The 26,583-nt window shown below is 41.8% G+C and overlaps 1 protein-coding gene and 1 long non-coding RNA gene across 2 annotated transcripts in view; one reads left to right on the top strand and one right to left on the bottom strand.

The window, feature by feature from the left end:
* The window catches only part of LOC129703274 (histone-lysine N-methyltransferase MECOM-like), a 703,041-nt gene that overhangs the window by 421,956 nt on the left and 254,502 nt on the right, over positions 1 to 26,583 (top strand). The window lies entirely within an intron of this gene.
* Positions 15,631 to 26,583, bottom strand: part of LOC129703276 (uncharacterized) — a 30,950-nt gene continuing 19,997 nt past the window's right edge. The window contains exons 2-3 of the long non-coding RNA XR_008724536.1: positions 19,873 to 20,059; positions 15,631 to 16,523 (exon numbers count right to left, since the gene is read on the bottom strand). This is a non-coding gene — a long non-coding RNA (uncharacterized LOC129703276). The remainder of the gene's footprint in view (positions 16,524 to 19,872; positions 20,060 to 26,583) is intronic.

Raw genomic sequence — 26,583 nt, 5'->3', positions numbered from 1 at the left:
GGACCAGCGAAATGAAATGAGGAGCAGATACTTAGAAAGAAAAGCGAAATGTCTACGGAAATGGAAAATATCTCGGAGATTGAGCGTCTGGATTGGGCGTGGCAATGAATCAAAGGAAGAAATGCAGCCGGCAGCCGTACATGCAAATGAATCCATTCCGATTGGACATCTGCGAGCATCGGCCATTCCGATTGGACATCTGCGAGTATCGGGCACGAATCGAAAGGCAGGAAGGGATCCGTACTGCAGGCGGACGGATGGATTTGAGTTTTATATATATATAGATAGATGCTTCTTTTTTTTTAAATCTCACCAAAATGGACAATTAGACATTTTCCCACTTGTCATTGCATTCAAATCTTTGCCAGCTCACTGAATGTATTTATACTTTTTTCGAGCTGACTGTCCATACACTAAACACATTTCCTATTTACGACCACTGCTGCCATCCTCCAAAAATGTGTCCTTTTTGTTCCGACTAATTGTACTACAATTATTTGTTTTCGTATCATGTCTTTCCAAAACCCAGGACATCCCAAAGGCAATCTAACCCCTCATGGAGAAGTGTAACCTTAGATACAATGTATAAGACATCATGGCCATTTTTCACACTGATTAATCTCATAAACTGCAATGAACAATGTGACCATTTTCTATTAATTATCTCAGTTGAGAGACCATCTTTGGCTTGGGCATTGGACAAGGGGTAAGTCAAATCTGACACAAGGAAGCAACTGACAATATTGTCAAAATTGAGTTATTGCTTGTTTTAGGGTATTTGAGATATGCTCTACACAATGGTGAACAAAATAAGTCCTTCTCTGAGTACAGTTTGAAATTTTTTTATACCAGAGAAGTAAGACATTCCATCACAGAGAGCTGAAAGAAAAACACCTTTTCTTAATTGACAAGAAAACTCCTTTCTGTCAGTTGCTTCCTTTTGTCAAAGTACGGCAGAAATACTGGGTAGTCTTTTGCTTCATCTGAAATAGTAGCGACCTCCGACAGAGGAACCACAGGGGCAGCACGGTAGAGCAGCATCTGGTAGAGTTGCTGCCTTACATAGAAACATAGAAACATAGAATATAGGTGCAGGAGTAGGCCATTCGGCCCTTCGAGCCTGCACCGCCATTCAATATGATCATGGCTGATCATCCAACTCAGTATCCTGTTCCTGCCTTCTCTCCATACCCCCTGATCCCTTTAGCCACAAGGGCCACATCTAACTCCCTCTTAAATATAGCCAATGAACTGGCCTCAACTACCTTCTGCGGCAGAGAATTCCAGAGATTCACCACTCTCTGTGTGAAAAAAGTTTTCCTCATCTCGATCCTAAAAGATTTCCCCCTTATCCTTAAACTGTGACCCCTTGTTCTGGACTTCCCCAACATCGGGAACAATCTTCCTGCATCTAGCCTGTCCAACCCCTTAAGAATGTTGTAAGTTTCTATAAGATCCCCCCTCAATCTTCTAAATTCTAGCGATTCTACAGCGCCAGAGACCCGGACTCGATCCTGACTGCAGGTGCTGTCTGCATGGAGTTTGTATGTTCTTCTCGTGACTGCATGAGTTTTCTCTGGGTGCTCCAGTTTCCTCCCACAATCCAAGGGCGTACAGGTTTTGTAGGTTAATTGGCTTCAGTAAAATTGTGAATTTTCCGTGGTGTGTAGGAGAGTGCTAGTGTTCAAGATGATTGCAGGTCGGCATGGACTTGATGGGCCGAAGGGTATGTGTCCATGCTGTATATCTAAAGTCTAAAGAGATTGTTGATGATGGAACCTTGAGCAAAATAAAAACACTTGTTGGAGGAGTTCTGTTGCCCAGGCAATATCTTTAGAAGGAAATGGACAGGCCCTCTCTTTCCCACCCACCAAATCCTCTTCCCTCCCCTGTGTCCCACATGGACTTCCACCTATTTCTCCCCTCCACACTCCCCCTAACCCTACTTTCCTCCCCCTGCCTTTACAATCCGTAACTCTTCAATACTGTCTCACACCTTCTGTTCTTATCACTGGCCTTTGTTACATCCATCTGCCTGCCTAAAAACCTCCTTGCCCGTGTATACCTATTACCTGTCACGCTCTGTCCTGCCTCTCCCTTTTCCCCTCCCCCCTCTCCCACCAACCTACAATTAGCCTGGAAAAGGATCTTGACCCAAAACATCACATATGGGGTTCTCTGGAGTTGCTCTCTGACCTACTGAGTTACTCCAGCACTTTTTGTCCTATAGAGCACAAAGAAGGTGTCCTGACCTGAAACATCATCTGTCCATTTCTCACCATTGATGCTGCCTGACCCATGAAGTTTCTCCTACCATTCATTTCATTTTAGCGATGATGTTTTTTTTTTCCCAAAGTCCTGGCTGTGTACTGGACACTTGTAATGCTCTTTCTAATTCCCTTTTCTTCTCAGAGAAAACCCCTCTTTGGGGTATGTGTCTTATCTTTGCATTTAAAACTGCTCTGGGTGTTTACTGCAATTTTTTTTCAGTGCCAATTAAACCTGGAGCTAATGAGTAGGATGAAGGATTGGCCAAAGTACATCCGGCACAAAATCCTGTAATTCATTTCTACTGGTGAGATTCTGTGCACATTTTTCACCGTTTACAAAAATGCTAAGATGGCTGATTTCCGATACTCCAGTGCATGGTTTACCTCTCAACATGGGTGCCACCACCTCCACACATGTGTGTTGGCTTTATATTTTCGACAATTGCCAACAATTCGACACTGCTGACAACTGCTTGATCAATGGTGTTTTATCATTAATGTTTTAATGTTTTATTATTATTAATGTTTAGTCTTTTCTGAGTCATTCGTAACTGTTACTGTATGTCATGTTATTACTTGTGGGCGGAGCACCAAGGCAAATTCCTTGTATGTGAATACTTGGCCAATAAACTTACTCACTTATTCTTCTCTCCTCTCGCGTACACTTGCCTCGCGATTGCCGTCACTCTTTGCTGCAAATTGGCCTGTGAATGAGCAATGAGGATGGTGGCAAATAAGCTAAATCTGTAAATGAAACATACTGTGTGAAGATTGCACCCTGCTGGGCCTTGGTAGGCTTAGTGGGGGGAAACGTTAAAATGAATTACATTGAGCCCCCAGCAAAATCAATGCATTAAGATTCTTCAAACAATGGCAAATGAATTCAATTGTCAACGTTAAAGGCAAAAAACATTTTGATGTGCAATAAACTCTTCATTGATTTTTCTCTGCATGTTTCGGCAATCTAATAACATCGATAAGACAGTGACAAATCTGTTATAATGCTGCCTCTGTTCAGTCTCTACCTCTCCCTTGAATCTACCTATTTCTGTTGATTGGACCATTAAAGTAGAAACAATTCTATTAAATACTTAGTTATAAAATGAACTTGGGTTCCTGCCAATTTGATGCAAGTGAGAAATTTTAAAACACCTAGATTTTGCTCTCAATGACATTTGCTGCAGAGAGGGCCCAGGTTACAGCCATGGCGAGATCGGTTGAGTTTGTCATTTGCCTTTGAGGACAAATGAATTTTGTGCGTATAATCGAGGAAGCAAAAAAAAACTGCAGCAGACATTCCTACTTTCCTCTGAATTGAAGATTTCCACAAATAATCCATCAACAGATTCATAGGAGAGTGGAAATAGATTACTAAAACCAAGGATCAAATGAAAGGTCTATGGAGCCCCGAATTGCCTTAGAAATAAAAACATAGAAACATTGAAAATAGGTGCAGGAGTAGGCCATTCGGCCCTTCGAGCCTGCACCGCCATGATCATGGCTTATCATCCAACAAAGTATCCTGTACCTGCCTTCTCTCCATACCCCCTGGTCCCTTTAGCCACAAGGGCCTCATCTAAATCCTTCTTAAATACAGCCAATTAACTGGCCTCAACTACCTTCTGTGGCAGAAAATTCCAGAGACTCACCACTCTCTGTGTGAAAAATGTTTTTCTCATCTCGGTCCTAAAAGATTTCCCCCTTATCCTTAAACTGTGACCCCTTGTTCTGGACTTCCCCAACATCGGGAACAATCTTCCTGCGTCTAGCCTGTCCAACCCCTTAAGAATTTTGTAAGTTTCTATAAGATTCCCCCTCAATCTTCTAAATTCTAGCGAGTACAAGCCGAGTCTATCCAGTCTTTCTTGACTGGAATGAACTGATGTGCCAGCTACCTCGTGAAAGCTTCATTCTCCAGATCACATCTCTGCCTCCCCTGTTGTTTTGTCATCTATTCTCCCGCCTCTCTCCTTTGCCCCTCTATAGCAGATGGAGGGGGCAAAGAGACTGGAATTAGAGGGGACAGCGGGTCACGGGTGAATGTGCACGCATTCTCAAAGGTGGCTGTAAACATTTTGAAAACAGCTTCTGCAGGAATCCTTGTCTTTTAGAATTGTGGCACTCATTGCAAAAGCAAGGTCACCCTGCTAAACACTTCCAAAACATAGATTAGCTTCGGACGGAGTATTGCGGCCACCACATTTGGGAAAATAAATTAGGAAAGAATTAGCAGATGATTTTAATCTGTGCCAATTTCAATCCTCTTATTCAGGAGGATGGTGGGCTGTGGAGGACTATTGAGAGTGACAGGGTAGAAGTGTGCCAGTTATAGAGAATAACCATTCTAATGTGCACTACAGACTAACAAAGCCTAGAAACAACCTTGGCTGGGCCCCAGTTGAAGCACAGTCACATAACATTTTCAAAAGAGTATCAACATTTTGAGAAGGTAAAGAACTTTCATTAGAAAGCAAAAAAAAATGTCAATTGGCCTTGGAACAAGAAGATTGAGAGAAGCTGGGATAAAGGTACCCGTAACCATGAAGGGATTGATGAAGTGAATAAGCAAAGGATGTTGCAAGCAGCAGACGAGTTGGCAGCAAAGGACACTGGCGTAATGTGACTGGCAAATGATTCAGAATCAACATAAGGAAACGTTCCTTACACAGTGAGGTATTGTGATCCAGAAAGTGGTGCCAGGAAGGGCGGAGGAACAAGATCAATGATAAACTTTCAAAGGAGAATTGAATAAATACTTGGACTAAGGAAAAACATTTGCAGTCCCATGGAAAAAGAGACTAGTTGGATCTAAGAGAGGTATTGGACAGAATGAACTCCTTCATTCCACAATTGTCCGCCTTTCCCCAATCTTCTCATTGATACTTTTCCCCCCTCTCATTCTTTACATGACCTAGTATTCTTGGCACATTTTGGGAGATTCAAGAGAACACAAGCCCATTGACTGAGCAGTCAACTTCAGCAAATCCCATTCCCTTTGCTATGGTTTCCTCATTATATTACCATTGGCCTTTTCCATATAAACAACAGTAATAATGCTGTCCAATATACATTGCTCTACCCTCATTCAGATTTTATGACAGTGTCTACATTTCTGTCTTTCACAATTATTTGACATGCCTCTTAATGGAGCACATTTAGAGGCTGGAATCACTGAATCAAGCACTTGTTGAATACTGTAGGTACATTTAAAGAGAAGTCAAAGATATTAAGTTGTTAGAGAAAGAAAATTGAAGGAGGCTCATGTCTAACAAAGTTATTTCCCCTCATATACCATGTATTTACAACTTTATTACATCCTGCATGTTTAATTTGACAGCTTGATGTGATCACACATACTGCTTTATATCACTTTGCGATTATGACACCCATTATAACATCACCCATTAAATAGAATAGTCCTTCACCTAATGATATCTGACATTCCTAAGATCAATCAGTTACATCAAGCACATTTGTGCCACATTGAAGGTCCTGCTTTCTCCAGGATCTCTCATTATAGCTCTTCATGATGTTCATTATCACGTTTTCTGAGATAATCACACTTTCACCTCGATAACAAAGATTATAAACAAAAAAGTCCCTTCCAAAAAATCGTTTGTCATGACATATGATTGATTGCGTGGCAGAAATATACAATGTGTAGAACATACTTAATGTAACCTTGGTAACACGTGTCAGATGAGCCTATCGGCTTAGAGAAGGGCAACCATTCAACATAATAGCTCAAACATCTTAATAGTTCAGACAAATATTTGAACAGTTGATCTTAAAGTCCACTGTGTTCATAGTTGACGATGATTCATAATGACTTTGCAGAGTTGCAAAGTTAAAACAACTTATCTGTGTACACAACGTGACATGTTGACTTCACTCAGGTGTGAACTTGCATCTTTCTTCTTTATTGGGTGAAGAAATATTATTTCAAAGAGACAATGTCAACAAAGTCACTCCCCATTTGAAACATCACCAATTGCAAAGCCAATGTTTGGTATTAGATGGCACAATATTAATCAGATTCGGGAATTCAAGTTCTTTTAAAACTCCAGTGAAAACAATTTACATCAAAAATGTTCAAGGACTTCTGCAGGATTTAAGGCTGGTAGTCAAGGCTGTACTGAACGCTCTGATGTTGGAGGTTTTTGGATAGTAGTTTGAACCATACCTGTATTGTCTTCTGAGTGTGTCATTTAACAGCTTGTGTCCCTGTTATATGGGGAGTTGGGAAGTTTCCTTTTCTGAATATCTTTCCATGAACCCGTACGGCTAAAACTCATGAGTGTCATCAGTGCAGTTTAGATTTGTTTACTGCCACGTGTACCGAGGTACAGTGAAAAGCTTAAAGGGGCTGTCCCACTGTACGAGCTAATTCAAGAGCTCTCCCGAGTATAAAAAAACAATCAAACTCGTGTTAAGCACGTAGAATGTACGTTGTGGGTACGTCGGGGCTCGGGACGTCCCTTAGCGGCTCGTAACGCTAACGGCAGGGACTCGGGAAACGCGGTAAGCTCGTGAAGATTCGTGAAGATTTTGTAACGTTGAATAATGTCCACGAGAGCCCCGCGTACCTACGAGCGGCTATTACCGTAATTCTCCGAGTTCGAATCAGGGGAAACTTGGGAGAATTAGCTCGTGAATTAGCTCGTACAGTGGGACAGCCCCATTACTGTGTTATGAGAACCTTGATCTGTAAAGAATTACTGCTACATTTGGCTACACATGATTTAAATAGTAAATTTTGAGAGTACATTAATGAATTTTGATGGTGGATTGTAGCATGTTAGAACTTCAATACAGTGTTATTGACCAGACATGAACTTTGAGGCAGTTTTTGTTTTAACATTTGCCTTTTGCTGTTGAATAACATTTCCCAACAGTATTGCTCTTCTGATGGAAATGTTCAGACTGCTTTGTTTCCAGAAATTTTATTTTTCAAAAATTGCAGTTACATTTCATCATTGTCCACGCTTCCTCTTCCAATTTGGTTGCATTTTATTAAATATCATTGAAATAAACAGCTATCTAATAGGAGATAAACGGGTGATACAATGACAGTGGTGATTCCCCTTAAGTAGAACACAAATTTTGCTGCATGTCATCAAAACAAAGGTGCCATGCCTTTTCAAAACAATCATTTTCTTTCTTCATAGTTTGGTGCATGTATGCAGCATATTGTATATGTACCAATTTAGTTTAGTTTAGAGATACAGTGCGGAAACTGGCCCTTTGTCCACACCGACCAGTGACCCCTGCACATTAACCCTATCCTACACGCACTAGGACCAATTTACACTTAAACCAACCCAATTAACCTACAAACCTGTACGTCTTTGGAGTGTGCGAGGAAACCGAAGATCTTGGAGAAAACCAACGTGGGGAGAACGCACAAACTCCGTACAGACAGCACCCGTGGTCGGGATCGAACCCAGGTCTCCGGCGCTCCATGCCCTGTATGGCAGCAACTCTACCCATGCGCCATCTTGCAGTTCTCTATAACTTGTGGTCCAAACCAAATAAAATGTACTCACTCCTATTATGCAGGTCAGATTTTACTAACAGCACAAGGGTAGTCAGTAAAGAGATTAGAGAATGACTACAATAATGAACTTCAGCTTTTAGTAGTCAGGAATCCAAATAATGGACTTGGATTTTCCTGTAGAATTAATAACTGCTAACCTGTTTAAAAACACACAGGGAGGGAATCTATTTCTCTTGAGAGCTGGCACATCAATCTGAAGATCTGTCTCTTTCTCCCAATAAAATGTTCTTATTCATATGTTAGTGTCCCCCATATGACCTCCTTCCGAGTGATACCACAGACGTTCAATAACTCCAATACCATCTGGCACCATGGCCTGGTGAAATCTAATGGCTTTGGATTATGGGGACAGTGTATTGGATGCCTGATGTTAAGGGGGGTTGCTTTACTGCCACAGAGGTCAGGCCAGGGAACTGATAGATGATTTCACAGGTCTGTTGTGGTATCGCTTTTCCCAGCCTTATCCCTACACTTAAGCTGTTCAGCTGCATTTATTATTATTTTAATGTGGTTGCTGGATGGGTTGAGAGCAAAAGCAATATTTATATTGATGGCAAACTAAATTAATTAGTTAAACTCCTGCACTCTCCATACAAATGCCCCACACTCAAAATGGAAATTTGCTTTAGTGGTGATTTAACAAGAAAGTTGTCAAAACAAAGATGGACTTAAATTTATATTTTGTAAATAAAACACAAAACCTTGCTCATCAGACACCAATTTAATCCTGGAGAAATAAGATGGGCCGGGGGATCGATCGGTGATTCTAATCAGCGTTTTTATATCCCAATCAATCAGCAAAGATCATTGACTGGTGTCTGCAAGAACATGGCTGCCAGGTTAGCAAAGCAAAATAAAATAGTGCTTTCCCGAGACAGGCATTCCTATGTAATGTTCTAAAATTGGCAGTAGCTATTCTGAAATGGAACTGACAAATTGGCCCCGGGTATATAAATCTGTTCTAGCATACATGATTCACTCTGAAGCAAGTGTTTTAGAATTAGCAGTCAGACGAATCTGTTTGCTTTGTGCAACAGGTTAGTTGATTGTGTTTCATCTGTTTCTGACCACTCTCTGGCTAAGTTCTTTGGGTTTTATTTTGTACAGGTATAGCGGCTTTCTTAGAAAAATGATTTGTTTATCCTGTCATTTTCATTTGTTTTTGACCTTCAGTACGTTGTGGAAGGAGATTGTCGTCTTTTTAAAGCCTGATATGAAAGTTGCAAAGAATGCATTTGATTTGTTTGCTCTGTCACTCCAGGAGGGCTTGTCAAACAGCTATTCAACAGTATTTGTGAGCAAAAGATATCTTATGTCAAAAGAAGACAAAGATACTGGCATATGCAGAAATAGTATTCGAGATAACACTTCACAAAAGGTTAGTATTGGTTAAATATTAAACAAGGAGAGATAGTGAACTCTGTTTGACTTTCTAGTCTCTAAGTCGAATGTTCTTTGTGTTTATGAGTGCATGTTACACCCCAACCTTGTCCTTCTTACTTATGAGAAGGAAGGATTGTGAAATGGAAGGGTCACTTTGTGAAGGAAGGTCTCAATACTTTAACGCATCTGGCCACTGAATCACAGCACCGTTTTAGACCAACACATGTTTGAAGAAGGGTATCGACCCGAATCGTCACCTATTCCTTTTCTCCAGAGATGGCGCCTATCCAGCTGAGTTATTCCAGCATTTTGCGTCTATCTTTGGTGTAAACCAGCTTCTGGTTCCTGCCTACACAATCTGTCATGACCCAGCCACAGTCTATATCAGAAGTTAACATACGCACTCATAAACATTAAACACTCTTGCATGTATCAAAACATCCTCACCCTTACTGCCAAGCTCTCGCTGCTGATTTTGAGCCAGCACTCTTTTCTCGGATTAAGTTATTGAGCCTCACATAGCTATTAAAATCTGATTTCATTATCCAGTGCCTGAGAGATAATGGGGTTTACTTTTATATGGTTTGTGATCACGTTGGGAACGAGTCCTGGTTTCAATTATGTAGATCTTTGGAAACTGGTTACAACTGCCATCTGCTGGTATCTGGCATTGCATGCATGGCCCATTAATAAATGTCTGATATTCCCTATTACACTCGCGTAAAGGAGTTTGTTCCGATTTACAAAGGGATTTCAATGTGGCCCTCAGAGTTTCCAGAGCTCCTTTCTGGTTAGTTACAATTAATGACGGAATGGGATTTATACATCCCAGACATAAATTGAACGTGTTATGAGATGAAGCAAACCTAATTCTGACTCTAGTTCTTGCACACAATCGGAGATGTTAAACAAAGCTTTGCTCTCTGCCTTTTAGCAGTATTCTTATTTGCAATGTCTGCTGTTTGTTTTTAAACTTATTGCAGAACAGTGAATCGTACTAAAGTAAAGATTACTAAAGTACAACATTGAAACACAGTCAGTGTGAGTCTATGAAGTATAATGGCAATTGTGTAGATTTTTACCACTTCTGCTAATAATTGACAGCAAGAAGATTCTGCCTGGATACTTGGAAATGTACATGTTGTACAGATGATCAACACTGGAACTTGAGGACATTTTTCAAGGAAGATAGTGGGGGTTTTGTCTGTGAGCACTGGGAGGGGATAGGATTGTATGGAGACCTTACATAAGACTGTCCTCAATTGTCAATCCGCGAGCATTGCCACTTTTCATTTCACTGCACATCTCGTAAGTGTATGTGACGAATAAACTTGACTTGACTTGACTTGATACATGCTGGACTAAACCAATCCATAACTTCTCACAGTCTGTGTGACCATGGCTCGGCAAGAAATACTGGAAGTGTTTGCAGTTACTGGTTTAAAACCAGTAGCTGCAGAAACAGTTCCAGCTAAGCAGCAGCTTGTTTATGGCCCTAACTTCAATTCTTTGTGTAGGGCTGAACTTTAGTCTCTAACAATGAATGTTCCATGTGTAGGAAGGAATTGCAGATGCTGGTTTAAACCGAAGGTAGTAGACACAAAGAGCTGGAATAACTCAACGGGTCAGACAGCATCTCTGGAGAAAAGGAATAGGTGACGTTTTGGGTTGAGACCCTTCTTCGGACATCTGAAAATGGTGGTTGTCCACTGTACTTACTGCTGAAAGTACTCGACTGAGGTGAAGGGAACTCATGTTAAAGAATGTCAGGACGGACATGATTATGAGCATCTGCTTCTCCAACATTTGATTGGGGAACATGACGAATCTGGGAGGTATTACATCATTGAGAGGTGGCAAGGGAAACCCTGTCGGAAAAAGATTAGGTCTCACTTGCAAAACGTTTAGAAAAATGACGCATTATTTGCCCATCAAATGTCTTCTGCAATGCATTCCCCTATCACAATGCAAGTGAAGGGCAAAATGTGCTGGAGTAACTCAGCGGGTCAGGCAGCATCGCTGGAGAGCATGAACAGGAAACATTTCTGAACGGGACCCATCAGACCCAAGCAAGTGAGGTCTGCTTCTTTAGAAGATACTTCTTTCCAGTTGGACTACTTTTTAATTTCCATTCAGGCCTCACACCATTCATTCCTCGTATATCCGAGCTGCAAAGCTTTAGTATCAAGGTTGAAGGTGCATTGTCCACCCCAAAGCTACGCCCACTATTTCATGCCCGGTATCTTGCATGTATAAGTCCATGGCACGCACATCAACGCACGAATCAAAGTCAAACTATGGGCCGTGTATGCTTAAAAAGACCCAATCGTGTTCTGCAATCATTTCTATATCTCCATTGAAGCATGTAGTGCATGAAAAACATGCGCTACACAATTGAATTCCTAGACCTAGCAACTGTGAAGTTACAAAGAAATATTCCCTGACTTTAATTTCAATTTGATTCAATTAGAAGTAAAGATCAGGAAAGATTTCAAATGGTTTGCTTTTACACTCTGGCACCATGTCATGGTGTACTCTGCCTGTGTAAACTGGATATGGACTAATGCCAAGGCTGCATATATATATATATGTGTGTGTGTATTGATTATATCACCAGATCACTGAAATCTAATAACCTGCCTGGAAAAGAGTTCTGCCCTCCCCATTTCAACATTAAAAGGGTCACGAAAAGTGAACAGAACAATCTCTGTGTACTGGCTTCTAATTTAAAATATATATTATTTTGGAATAAATTCTTGGAGTGGAGGCAGTCCATATGATTCGGAAACTGTAAACCGGCTGCTGCTAAAAGAAAACAAGATAAATCATTGATTTTTATGAACCACTTTCAAGACATAAAACACATTAAGTGAAAGTATGCCTCCTTTTGTAAAGGTCGTGCCCTAAACCGGTGATCAATAAGAAAAATTATAAACTAATCCTAAAGCGTCTTTCATAAGTAATTATTTCTTTATCGTCCTTCTGTTGTCCTCTTGGAGGTTGCGCTGTGTTGACTGTAAGCAATGTAACGTGATCTGCAGAGGCAGCGCTATCTCACTATGTAGAATGACCTGCTACAATGATTAACCTAGGTGATACTTCATTACAAGTAATTGAATGTTATGGGTGGAGGGCGTGGAGGAAAAGGGGGTTTAAAAAAAACACCTCATTTTAGCGATACGGGTAAATTGTTTTTTATGTCCCGGTGCAATTACACAAGATAAGGACTAGGAGATAGCTGCAAATAATAATAGATGAGCTTGCTCCAGCATTGGCCTATGTGGGCAGATGCGAGCACACTGGGCAGCCTCTAGTGAGTTGCTGCTGTTTCCACAGACTTAAACACGAACAATGAAACTATTTGCAAACAATTTAGGGGAGCCAAGGATATTTGCCAGCGTGCCAACATATTTTCTCTAGTGGATTAGCTGGAACAATGAGAACAGCTTGTCATTGCTCAAGTGAAATGAACAAAACTAACAGAAATAAAGATGTATGACTTGTTGTGAGAAGTATTGACATGTGCGAGACTAGTGTAAGTAAATCACTGGCTTCAATACTTAACATTAAACCTTTGAAAGATTTGCAAGCAATTAACATCTCGCTAATATTCTAAAGTATAACATGGATTTTAATTTTCTTATTCAGCTTGATTCCACGGCACTGTTCTCAAAAGACTGCAGCACTGTAGTGATGTAATGAGTAAAGTCTCATTTTATTTGATACATTTAACAGAGAAAATATTTTCAAAGAATTTTGCAGGAAAGAAGTCCGTAAATAATTTGTCAATGGCCGAAGAAAATGAGGTCAAATACTTGGTAGGTTTTAAAGAAGCGGAGGAGGTGAGACTAAAAGATTTGGTTTGGGGAGGGCATTCCATAGCTTGGGGCTGGCAGAGTAAAAGGCATGGCTGGCAGTACTTGAATTGAATGATCACAGGGCCACAGAGTGATACACCTATGATCCATCTCGTTATCACGCCTAACATTTCCTTATCTTTGTATCTCACTCTCCCCTGACTATCAGTTTGAAGAAGGGTCTCGACCCAAAACGTCACCCATTCCTTTTATCCAGAGATGCTGCCTGTCCCGCTGAGTTGCTCCAGCTTTTTGTGTCTATCCTTTGACTCTCTAGATTGGTGCTAACCAGCAGACACCCATTTACACTAACCTTAGCCTAGTAGCATTTTATTCTCCCCATGTTCCCCTAAACCAGTCCCTGTTTCAACTACCCACATACACATTGGAGGAAGGTGGCTAACTTGTGGGCCTTTGGGATCTGGGAGGAAACTTGAGCACCCTTGTAGAAATCACAGGAAAGATGTGCAAACTCCATACTGGAAACATCAGAATTCACAAGAGATAGGAATACAATTAGGCCATTCGGCCCATCAAGTTTCCTCTGCCATTCAACCATGGCTGGTCTAACTCCCCCCCTCAACCATATTCTCCTGCCTTCTCCCCACAACCCCTGACGCCCATACTAATCAAGAATCTATTCATCTCTGCCTTAAAATGATCCATTGACTTGGCATCCACAGCCCACTGTGGCAAGGAATTCCACAGATTCTGACAAAATAATTCCTCCTCATCTCCTTCCTAAAGAAAACGTCCTCTTATTCTGAGGCTTAGACTCACCCACTAGTGGAAACATCCTCCCCACATCCACCCTATCCAAGCCTTTCACTCAGGACTGAACCAGAGTCACAGGAGATGTGGGGCAGCAGCTCTACCAGCTGAGCCTCTCTGCTGCATAAGTGCTATTTTATTTTTATTCATTCATTGGGCATGTGGGTATCCCTGTCAAGGCTAGCATTAATTGCCCCTTCTCCAATTACCCCAGAGAAGTGGTGGTGAGTCACAGCCTTGAACTACGATGGACTGTGAAACTGGCATTTGGTTTTTAACGTTCAACTCAATAAATAAGTGGAACTCAATTTTATGACACAGCTAAAAGATGGAGAATTGCCAATGCAGAATTCCCCATCACTTCACCTAAATGTAAACTGAGATTAGGAATTCAGTTGATACATTGAACTGCAGATGCTGGTTTACAAATAAACATACAAATGCTGGAATGACTCAGCGAGTCAGGCAGCACCTCTGGAGGAAATGTCTAGGTGATGTTTCGGGACAAGACGCTTCTTCAGATTGATTGTAGAGGGGGGGGGGGGGGGGGGGAGCTGGAACAGTGGTGGGGGCGGGACAGAGCCTGGCAAATGATAGGTGGATACAGTTGAGAGGAGGTTCGATTGCAGAGGGGTAGACAAAGGAGGCAAATGGGTGTAAGATAAGGCGAGAAGATGAGTGAAATGTGGTTGGAGGAATTGATACTGGGGGACGGGAATGGGGGAAGGGAAAATGGGAGGGGGCGGGAGGCAGGAGAATGGGTGGAGGACACAGAAGAAGGTGTGAGAAAAGGGGGGGGATGTTGCTAACTAAAACTGAAGAATTTGGTGTTCATACTGTTGGCTTGTAAGCTTTTCAAGCTGAATATGAGGTGCTATTCCTCCCGTTTAAGTATGGCATCACTCTGGTAACGGAGGAGACCCAGGACAGGAAGGTCAGTATGGGAATGGTTCAGTAAGTTAAAATGGTTAGTAAGCGGAATATCCCCACATCCTAACCTCTTTTCCAGCTTTCTCTCCCCCCCCCCCCCCCCCCCCCCCCCCCTACAATCAGTGTGAAGGAAGGTTCGGATCTGAACCGTCACCTATCCATGTCCTTCAGAGATGCATGGATAGGATCAGAGTTGCACCAGCACTTTGTGTGTTTTTCAAGAGCTTAGTTGCTGGAGTGGGCTTTGAACCTGAAACCTAGGAGTCAGTAGCTGCTAACTGAGCCAAGCCGATGTTAAGCAAAAGGAGTCTTCATGGGCAACTGGGACTTTAGACATCAGCACCATTAAGTTGGGAACGTCAAACTTGTAACCAAAGATCAGAGGTTAATTAGCTTCCTGCAGGATACGGGGAAAATACAAACAGCGAGTTTATGTCCAAGGAGCAGAAAATTGTTATAAGTAAATAAATAAAATACTTTTCATTAAGAATTCTGAACACACGTGATGTAACCAGAACAATACAATGAGATAGATCACTTCTATGCAAACTGAATGCTGTGGTGTATTCACAATGGTTACCAAAGGTGTCTGTTAGGCAGGAGCTGTTGATATCAAAAGGAAAAATTGCTGACGGAATTATTTGGAATGTTTCGGACATGTTCAGGCCTAATCATGCAAGAGACTTAATGTTTCTTTGGATGCAGTTAAAAATTAAACTAATCCAGCAAGGTGCTCATGAATAAATATGTTTAAACATAGGAAGAGTCTCTCCAAGATCATCAGTATGAAATCCTGGGGTTTGAAATGTGACAAAGTACTGCCGCAAGTTTACAGACAAAATAACTCTTCAGTTGGATAGTTGGCTCATGTAAAGCCTGGGTAGGAAGCATCAAGACTGGTAAAAAAATATTGAATTATTAAAATCAAAATGCATTTGTTGAAAAGAACAGCTTATTTTCCCTCTTTCTTTCCATCTCTGCATCTTTACAGCATCAAATGAAATCAATGGGCTAACCAGGCCCTGGATCCATGCATGGACACTTTAAAATGTATATTTTCTGTTTATCTGTGCTTAAAATTGCTGATTCCAGTAGAAAATTCTGATCTGTGTGTCCACTGCAATATATGTTCACTCCGGTTCTCACAAACAGCCGTTAGATTTGCACTTTAAATACCAAAGATTTGCACAATTCACAGAGTCTCTGAGGGTGCCATTTTCCCAAATCGACTTCAAACAAACAAATACCAGTTCCAGACAATTTGGTAGAGAGTGTGTAGAACATATGTACGGACGTGCAAATTAGGAGCAGTAGGTCACCTGGCCTCTCAATGCTGCTCCTCAATTAAATACGATTGTGGCTGATTTGAATGCAACCTCAATTCAAGGAGTCAACAAGTCCAGTAAAGCGTTTTATTTCAGATAAAAGTAACCACAGTGTGACAATGTTGTGACAATTTAGGGTTGAATGGTGAATGAGTATCATCATTTCTTACGGAATGTTTCCACTGATTCGCCAAAGAATTGGAACTGTGCATTAAATTTATTCATTTGAAGAATTCATTTTCCAGCAAATTATTTTATTATTCTTTGAGACAGACCTGATTATTTATTTCTCATTCAGATTACGCAGTTTCTCCTTGACTTTGTTCCTCGCTCGCCCCCTCCTCAATTCCGGCTTATTTTTCTTTTTACATTGCAGCAGCGAAAACTGGAAACTTGTTGGTTTATTCCAGGAAATTTGGGATGACATCTCCTGTAGGCAAAACAAATTAAAGAGCATGTACTGCTTTAAGGGTTGTAGTTTGGAAATTATTTTACTGAGCGCAGTTCAACTTGAGAATTTGATTAAATCTTCCTTTGATGTAACTTGAAGTGTTGAGACATATTCTTCATGTGAGTCTTTAAACAGAAAGAATATCTTGACAGTTGTTATTGATTAGTTCTCTCTATGAAATACAAGACTACACTGGGGAGGTGATTTTAATTAACTCCTATCTTAAATGTTTCAGCTAATAGCTTAACGCTGATCCAAAACTATTTGCTTGTTTGTTGTTTTAGAGGTATAATTACGCTTAGATTAACAAATTACAAAAAGAGGCAACAACTAAACACTTTGAAGAGTTTAATGCCAAGAGTCTCAGCCAGATGCCAGAGGACATGTTGAAAGTTTACAAAAGTGAAAAAAAAATTAAGGTGAATTGGCTGCTGGTACCAGGAGTCAATTGACAAAGACTACGGGTCATTAATTCTGTGTCCTTTGTTATGTCAGTTTGTTTTCATGGGGCCTAGGAGAGAAAGTGAATGCAGCCAAGCTGAAAATTGTCTGCTCTGTGGTCTGTTTTCTTTCCCAGCATGCACTGACACAAGGGAGTGGGCTTCAGGTCAGCATCCTCCATTTCCTCCAGCACTTGGAAGATTGATAACATATAGGTCTTTTTCTTACTGAGACTGTATTATACTCAAACCAGAGTGAAAATTGCCGTGGAGTTTTGTCACAGCCCCTTTGCTATTTTAAAGCGAGATTATCATTGTGATTTATAAAAAACCCAAACTTATTCAGCGTTTCCTGCAAGTTAACTTTGTGAAAGGATATTGTCACCTCCGGACCCAGATCGCAAGTGAACTGGCTTAAATGAAAGTAGAATATGGTGGTCCAGTTTTAAAGGTCATTGTGTGTGAATGGTCAGCGAAGTTTATTTCAAATAGGACAAGGGTTCTGCGCTGAACAAGCTAGCAACATCTGGGGCACCATACTAGAACAGCCTTCTGTGTGGGAATACAAAGCATAACTGCAGCATTTAAAAAAATAGAAATAGGCTTATTTCATAGCCGACTGTAATATCTGATTTCAGAGGGGTAATTTTAACTGTGCAATTGTAAGGGTGAGGTTATATTGAAGGAACTGCTTGTTAATTCACTCCGTGTTTTTTTATTTCCACTTAATCAATAATATAATCTAGTACAAATATGACTACCAAAACTGTCAGGAATTGCTGCTTATTCATCCATTAATCTTAATGATATATGCAGGGAGTTGTATGTATCTAATTTTTGTAACACAGTGGACACAAATTAGAAATGTACTGAAATAAATTAATTGGGAAAATGTATTATACACAGTTCATTTCTCTCGTGAATTTTCACCACATACTGGACTAGAAGATATTATTTTTTATTGGAGGACACTGATTGAAGCATGTGTAAGGCCAGCAGCATCGAGAGGAGGAGTTTCGCTTTGGCTTATTTATTGTTTCATCAAATTTTCCTGCCACAAATGCAGGTTCCATTGCACTGACTAGTAGGCAGCAATTACGTCTGATTGGAGTTTCCCCAAAGGTAGTCTGGGAAAATCTGATAGTCATGCAGAAATTGCTGTGCGCACTTCCTGGTCAGTGCTAGCAAATTAACTTTGATGGATGTTGGGTCTGATCACCTATTTTTGCCTTGCAATTAGTGACATGGGCTAAATAAGGAAAGCAAAGCAGGCAAACATGGGTGGTTTCAGCATGCGGAAAGCATGTTAAGAAGTCCGGCACAGTGACATACACTCGTTTTGTGTGCTGTTTCATGACAGCGCGACCCCATTGTGGGTGAGGCCCGGTTGTCATGTTTGATCATGTTTGAAAAAAGACCTTTCCTCACCGACTTTATTACTGAAAATGTCTAGAAGTTCACAGGCCACATGGGAGAGTGAACAAGATCGGACATGAGACAAAGAGAGAGAGAGAGAGAGAGAGAGAGAGAGAGAGAGAGAACCATTGGTAAAATGGTGGGGAGTCTATAATAGGGCTATGATTCCTTCCTCTGACTTCACATTTTGTGCCTCTATTATCCTTATCTCACACATTTATGCCTTTTCATGTCTGGCCTTTGTCCAACTATTGACCTATTAACCACCCCCCCCCCCCCCCCCCCCCCCCCCCCACCACCACCACCACCACCCCCCCCCCCCCCCCCCCCCACCACCCCCCACCACCCCACCCACACCTGTTTTCACCCATCACTTGCCAGGCTTTATATCACCCCATTTCTCTTTCAAATTTCACCTGCCCACGACAATCAGTGTGAAGAAAAGTCCCGAACCAAAACGTTACTCATCTATGTTCTTCCGAGCTGCTACATAATCTGCTGACTCGCTCCAGCGCTTTGTGTCTTTGTCTGTGACAGGGCGTGTTGGGCCCCAACGTGGTGGAACTTGTTTATTCCATTGATAGAGGAGATATTCAGGTTCCAGGGGTTGAAGCTTATGATTAGCTGGGAATGGTCAACTGGGGATGAAAGCAGGAGCCTTGAGGATACCAACAGCAAGAAGTGGGAGAGAAGATGGCCGTGAAGCCCCACAACGAATTGGGTTCTTTTAAGACTCATGAGAGGAATACCGTAGATTGGGTAGATGCACAGAGTCTCTTCCCCAGAGTAGGTGAATCGAGGACCGGATGACATAGGGTTAAGGTGAAGGGGAAAAGATTTAATCGGAATCTGAGGGGTAATTCTTTCACACAAAGGGTGGTGGGTGTGTTGAGCGAGCTGCCAGAGGAGGTAGTTGAGGCTGGGACCATCCCACTTTTTTAAAAACAGTACATGGATAGGAAAGGCTTAGAGGGATATGGACCAAATACGGGCAGATGGGACTCGTGTTGCTGGGATATGTTGGCTGGTGTGGGCAAGTTGGGCCAAAGGGCCTGTTTCTGCACTGTATCCATATAAACCATATAACCATATAACATATAACAATTACAACACGGAAACAGGCCATCTCGGCCCTACAAGTCCGTGCCGAACAATTTTTTTTTTTTTTTTTTTCCCCCTTAGTCCCACCTGCCTGCACTCATACCATAACCCTCCATTCCCTTCTCATCCATATGCCTATCCAGTTTATTTTTAAATCACTCTATGACTCTATGACTTCATACAATGATAATCCATGGCTCCCTTTAACATATTGACAAAGCAGATCTCAACTCTTCCAGTTTATGTCAGCTTCAGAGTACATGGGCTGTGACCATTGCAGCATTCACCATGCAACAGTACATTGCACTGCCAATAATAATGATGAAGTATATGCAGCATCACAGCATGCCTGGTAGAACAACTTGCAACACCTGTAATTCTTCTTCTTCCTCGTGTCCGGCCATCTTCCACATCGCGTCTTCCCGGTCGGTCAGCGATGGTTGACGGTCGGTGGTTGCAGAATTGGCTACTTCAGTCAGTCACTGTGGTACAGTTTCTGTCGTCAACATTGCCCGGGATGCACCACGTGGAGGCTTCTGCTTGCACCCCACACCTGTACTGAGGACACATCACATTTACCTTTCATATTTGGGATATGACTTTACACTAGGCAAATTAACTTTTAAATTGAATATTGTCCCCAAGCCAGGGGTTGCTTTGAGTGGCACAATCACATCCAACCCACTCTCACCGTAGAATCTTATCAGAGAGGGAACCTGGATCCTTACAGACCATTCAGTGGGAGTTGGTGGCCAAGGAAACATTAAACAAACTTGTATATGTTCTGATGTTCATCTAAAGCATAGAGATGATAGCAGAGATGATGCATCTTTCTTCCTGTCTTGATATTTGTGCAAGTCTACAGCTGCTGACTATGAAATTGAGTGTTGCACCAATTGAGTTAACAGATCTAAAACAGAAATGGAAATGATAAAGATATCCACTCAAGCCAGTTTTCCGCAAGAAATTGCAGAGAATTGTGGACACAACCCAGATCATCACACAAGCCGACCTCCCTTCCAATTGATCCATCTACACTTCACGCTGCCTCAGCAAGGCCACCAGCACAATCAAGGATGAGTCTCACCTCAGTCACTCCCTCTTCTCCCCTCTCCCATCAGGCAAGAGGTGTGAAAACACACACCTCCAGATTCACGGACAGTTTCTTCTCAGCTGTCATCAGGGAACTGAACCATCCTATCAACAACTAGAGAGTGGTCCTGAGCTATCACCTTTCTCATTGGAGACCCTTGGACTAACTTTAATTAATTTAAGGGAACTGGACTTTACCTTGCACTAAACATTGTTCCCTTTATCCTGTATTTGGACGGCTCGATTGTAATCATGCATAGTCCATCCATTGACTGGGTTGCATGCAATAAAAAGCTTTTTGCTGCATGTGACAATAAACTAACCTAAGTTTAAGGTTTTGTGGCAGAATAGCTCTGGAGATACGGGGGCTTGCAGGTTCATCCCTGTATTCACCAGGGAATGCTGCAATGTTCCTGGTGTAACCAGCATGTGATGTTTAGCTGTCTGCCAGACCACGTTCAAGCTAGACTTGCATTTGCAACCAGGCCAAGACGAAACAAGCCAACTCGGAATTCCGCTGTCCAAGTTGTGCCAGGCAAAGCTGCGCCAGTCAGAACACTCAACATCTGTTACTTATTTTTGAGATAGCACTTGCAAAGGCTATAACTATAGCAACTAGATGAAAAAAAAAGAGGATATATATATATTTGAAAAGAGGAAAGAAAATGGCAGGGCTCTGGGGAAAGAACAGGGAGAAACATATTGGCCTCCTTGGGGGCTGCTTTGTCTATAATGAATTACATGTTTACTGCTATGTACAATGTGCAAGGGAAACTGCAGAATTGCGTTGAAGGAAAAGCCTTTCTTGCCCAGTAGCCAGACGTTTGTTAAGGAGGTTCAACAATTGTTTGCACAATGAGCCGCTACATAGGCAAAAATTATTGGACTTGTTCAGCGCAAAATAAGATCCTTTCAATCCCCACGGGTGTACGATAAAAGTATTATCAAGTATAGACACGAGACAATACTTGAAAATGTGTAGGAAGGAGCTGCAGATGCTGGCTTACACTGAATGTAGACACACAATTCTGCAGTAACTCAGCAGGTCATCTCTGGAGAGAAGGATCGGGAGATGACCTTTCTTCAGACTGAGAGTCAGGGAGAGGGATATGGAAGGGTAAGGTGTGCAAATGGGAGATCAAAGGAGACGATAGTTAAGGAAAATGCAGAATGGATCATTGTTAGCTGCGGGGCAGGTGAAATGCTGCCTGTCCCACTGAGTTACTCCAGAATGTTGTGTCTATATTCAGTATAAGCCGGCATCTGCCGTCCCTTCCTATGCATTAGCAAGTATTGTTTTATATGACACACACCAGCTCCATATTGAGAGGTGCCCAGATATTTCCATATAGGACGCACCTAGTGACTTCACTGCAATTAATGGTGTTCTGTATTAATGGGAAATTTCCAATCTCGACAAAGCCTCATTGCATTGTTATTCTGCAGTGCAATAGAATGAGATGTGTTCTCCTGTCTTGAGAATAACGTTTATGATCTTCATTCTCCCTGTGACCTGCGTGGGTTTTCAGTTCTTTAGTTACCTTCCACACTCTAAAGACGCACAGGTATGTAGGATAATTGGCATGGTGTATGTGTCAATTGTCCCTAGTGTGTGTAGGATAGTGTTAAGGCGCGGTGATCGCTGGTCGGCACAGACTTGGTGGGCCGAAGGGCCTGTTTCCACATTGTATGTCTTACACTAAACTAAACTAAACCTTCCCATATTTCAGCTCAGAGTTTTGTGTGGCATGTTTAGGGCGGCACAGTGGGCAGTGGTGGAGTTGCTGCCTCACAACGCCTGAAACCCAGGTTCGATCCTGACTATGGGTGCTATCTGTGCAGTATTTATACTTTCTCCCTGTGACTACATTGGTTTTCTCTATGTGCCCCGGTTTCCTCCCAAAGCCGTGCTGATCTGTGGGTTAATTGGCTTCTGTAAATTGGCCCTTGTGTGTATGTAGCGAAGTGGGATTACGTAGAACTAGTGTGAGCAGGTGATCGATGGTCAGCATGGACTTATTGGGCTGAAGGACTTGTTTCCACTCCGTATCTCTAAACTAATCTGTAATTTCCTCAAATTATTTAGATTTGATTGCACATCACATTCTCATCTGTTGCACCATCGAGTATGTATTTTTCCAAAGTTTCAATGAATTCAGTGTTTCATAAAAACCTGGAACAATAATCGCCTCAAGCACAATATCCCACTGGACATGCTGGGATTGGGAAATGTTGCATTCGCAAGCAAAAAGTGTGGATTCAGTAGCTGACCGATGAGGATATGATCAGGATCACAAGCCATCTCTTGGGAATTTGTGGAATACTCTGCCACAAAAGGTAGTGGAGGCCAATTCACTGGATGAATTTAAAAGAGTTCTAGGGGCTAGCGGAATCAAGGGATCATGGGGAGAAGGCAGGCACGGGTTACTGATTGTGGATAATCAGCCATGAGCACAATGAATGGGGGTCCAGGCTCAAAGGGCCAAATGGCCTCCTCCTGCACCTATTTTCTATGTCTCTATGTATCTTGCTGACTGTAAACCAGGCCCACTGTTGACTGATCAATGTATAAACATGAGCCATCTCAGTAAGTGGGGAGGTTCTCCTGACATGGCTGAAAACCTTTAAGTGGACCAGCTCTTTTGAAAAACAACTCCCATACCCAAGGATATCAACAGTGTGAACGTGCCCAACCACAGTTGAACCATATTCATTTCTCACTTTATTCATAACAATTTTGTCTTTTCATTGAAATCCAAGTTCTGTGACTCTGAATTAAAATTAAAAGTAGTGTAAAAGGGAAGAGGGTTAGGGGGGGTGGATCGATGGTGAATAGATGGTGGGTGGTGGCTTCATGTTGAAAAATAAATTCTCAGTAATTACCGATAATTATTCAGCTTTACCTCTACCTCAATTCCAAAGTTTTGTTCTTCACCAGTCTGATTCACCATACACTACCATCTCTTTTAGTCACATCATTTCTTCTGCTCCCTGTCCCATTACAACCTATCCCTTTTGTTCTCTCCCCGCCTCCCTCCCTGATCACTTTCTCTGCATCAATTAATCCTGGTTCATGTCTGACTGTTAACAATTTCTATGTAAAGTCCTCTGCCTAAAACATTACCTTTCTCTTGCACTAAACATTATTCTCTTTATCATATATCTGTACACCATGGATGGTTCAATGGCAAACGTGTTGTTTTCCACTGACTGGGTAGCACGCAACAAATCCTTTTCACTGCGCATCAGTACACGCGACAATAAACTAAGCTTCAAATTTCAACATTTTTCCAATTATACTTCGTGGCGATCGCTCCAACTGTGGCCTGCGGACTTTACCATCGAGAACTCACAGTCTCGGGGGAGACCGTGGATGTCGGGAGCTCCAATGACGCAGAAGCCCTGGCCCGGGTTCTGATCGCTCAGATCCCCCCCCCCATGCAGGAGCTTGAATCGCCCCGACGCGGAGGGACCGAACGCCGCCGTCTATGGAAGTAAGATCGTCCCGTCAACGGAAGGCACGAAGCCCCCAACAAAGAAGGGAAGAGGTTGAACTTTTTTCTCGCCTTCCATCACAGTGAGGAATATGGAGGAGTCATGATGGTGGATGTTTATGTTAAAGTGTGTTCTGCTGCTTTTATTTGTATGACTGACTTGGCAAATGAAATTCCTTGTATGTTGCAAAACTTACTTGGCTAATGAAGTATTTTTGTGTTGTAAGTGTCTCCTGATTTATTTTGTTTACTTCCTGATTGACAGAACGATCCCGAATACCAAGGAAACATCATTGAGGGGGTAGGGTGATGATTTTTACCTTGCTGGAACGTGACTGATGAATTATGGTTGGCCACTTTTTCTCACCAGTGAATAGACGTATAACACCTGTGGTATTTTTCCAAGGCCAATTTAGATTTCAAAAGGCAGAATATAATTATCATACTTCTGCAACAAAAAAATTCAGATATCATATTTGCCTGATCTTCCCAAGAAAGAACATGGTGCAGTACAAGAGCTGTTTAATTTCCTGACACTCACTCATGTGAGAAACAGTGCTGAAATACCAAGAACAGACCCTCATTGAAGCCAGTTTTGTTTGGCTGTTGTTGATGGAAAATGCCATATTTCTATGAACCACTTTATATCTTGGTTCTGCAGTGAGACAATGAAACCTGGTGCAATCTTAAAGCCGAGCTTCCTCTGTCTACTCCTTTCGTCCTCATGCTAACTGTGCTCTCTTTCTGTCTCATGCAGGATTTAGTTCAAATCCTTAAATCTATTCCTAGTTTAAAGCCCCAAAAGATCACCCAGGCATGCTGCCAGGGCTTAAGGCCAGCACACTAATAAACATTAAAGTGACATAACGTCTTTCAAACAGCTAGACAGTGCTGCACAAAGTACCACAGAAATTTAATGGAAAAACTCAAAAGTGGAAACAAGTGTCTGGAAAGTCTGCTTATAAAATATTTGATGAGTTCCCATCGCGTAAGATGCTGCCCTGACTCACAGCGAGCTGTTTAAGATCCCTGAAGTGAAAAGTGGTGGAGAATGAAATGCGTTGTGCTTTTAGAAAGGTACATCAATGACAATGCTGCCATTTAGCTTGTGTCAGTAGCAACAAAAGGGAACTGATAGCATAAACTTAAAGACAGCGGTTGACACATCAAGTGATGTATCTGAAGCTATTGTCCATTTAGTGCAGAGGCAGTTGAGGAGCTTGCTTTCCAATAGACTCGAGCTCTCTTTAAACAAAGACTGTCTTTATTCTCTTCGCTCAATATTCTTAACCATATCTGGCAACATAAGCTAGAGGGCACAATTCTCAAAAGGGTATAAGAGCAGAGGGGTCGAGGGGTATCTTTGCATAGTTCATTTAAAGCACAGAAGAAAGTGGGTAAAAAGTATATGGTATCCTCTATTTTATAAATAGAGGCATGGAATACAAGAACAATGAAGTCACAGCAAAAAGCAAAAAAAAAAAAAAAAAACTATAGATGCTGTAAATCTTGAAATAAAATAATAAATGCTGGTAACATTCAACATAAAGATGAAAGGTGGGGATGCAAGGAACTGCAGATGCCAGAATCTTGAGCAAAATATAAAGTGCTGGAGGAACTCAGCGGGTCAGGCAGCATATGTGAAGAGAATGAACGGATGATGTTTTGGGTCGGGACCCTTCTTCAGACCCGAGTTACTCCGTTTTTCAGACTGATGAAGGGTCTTTGACCTGAAACATTAACTCTGTTACTTTTTCCACGGATGCTGTCTGACCAGCTGAGTGTTTCCAACATTCTCTGCACGTTTTTTACTGCACGACAACGAGGATAGACTGTGGTCCTTTATAAACAAGGAAAAGAAAGCACGGAATCCCATGTTAACTCTACCAGGCTTATAACATGAACAGGTGTTTGATTTCCTTGTGGGAATTCCAGGAGTCCTCAGTGTTCCTTTTGAGGACATACAGGAATGCTTTATGAGCTGCATCATAATGGGAAGAGTAAATGTTTACTTTGGAACAGCTGGTTGAGGGGGTCCTTGCTGATGTTATCATATACCTCCCACGGCTCTGTCTTTGCCAGGTGTGATTCTATTGTAGTAATGATTCTCAGTTCTGCAACATGGTTGAGCAAACATGCTGATTAAAAATGGCTGGATAATTTGGGATTCCCTTTTCCAATCTAAAGGCCCTGTCCCGCGATGCGAGTTTTCCGAAGAGCTCTCCCGAGTTTAAAAAAAAAATCAAACTCGTGGTAAGTACGTAGAATGTAGCGGGTACGTCGGAGCTCGTGGATGTCTCGTAGCGGCTCGTAATGCTAACAGCAGGTACTCGGGAAACAGGGAAACTCGTGAAGTTTTTTCAACAGTGTGAAAAATTTTCAAGAGTAAAAAAATACTCGTGATGAAGTACCATGAGTTTGATTTTTTTTTAATCTCGCGAGAGCTCTTGGGTAAACTCGCATCGTGGGACAGGGACTTGACCTACAAATAAACTG

This window comes from Leucoraja erinacea, chromosome 14 (assembly GCF_028641065.1).
Source record: "Leucoraja erinacea ecotype New England chromosome 14, Leri_hhj_1, whole genome shotgun sequence".
Taxonomy (NCBI): domain Eukaryota; kingdom Metazoa; phylum Chordata; class Chondrichthyes; order Rajiformes; family Rajidae; genus Leucoraja; species Leucoraja erinaceus.
The sequence above is the reverse complement of the archived record's forward strand: the minus strand, read 5'-3'. Positions and strand labels throughout refer to the sequence as shown.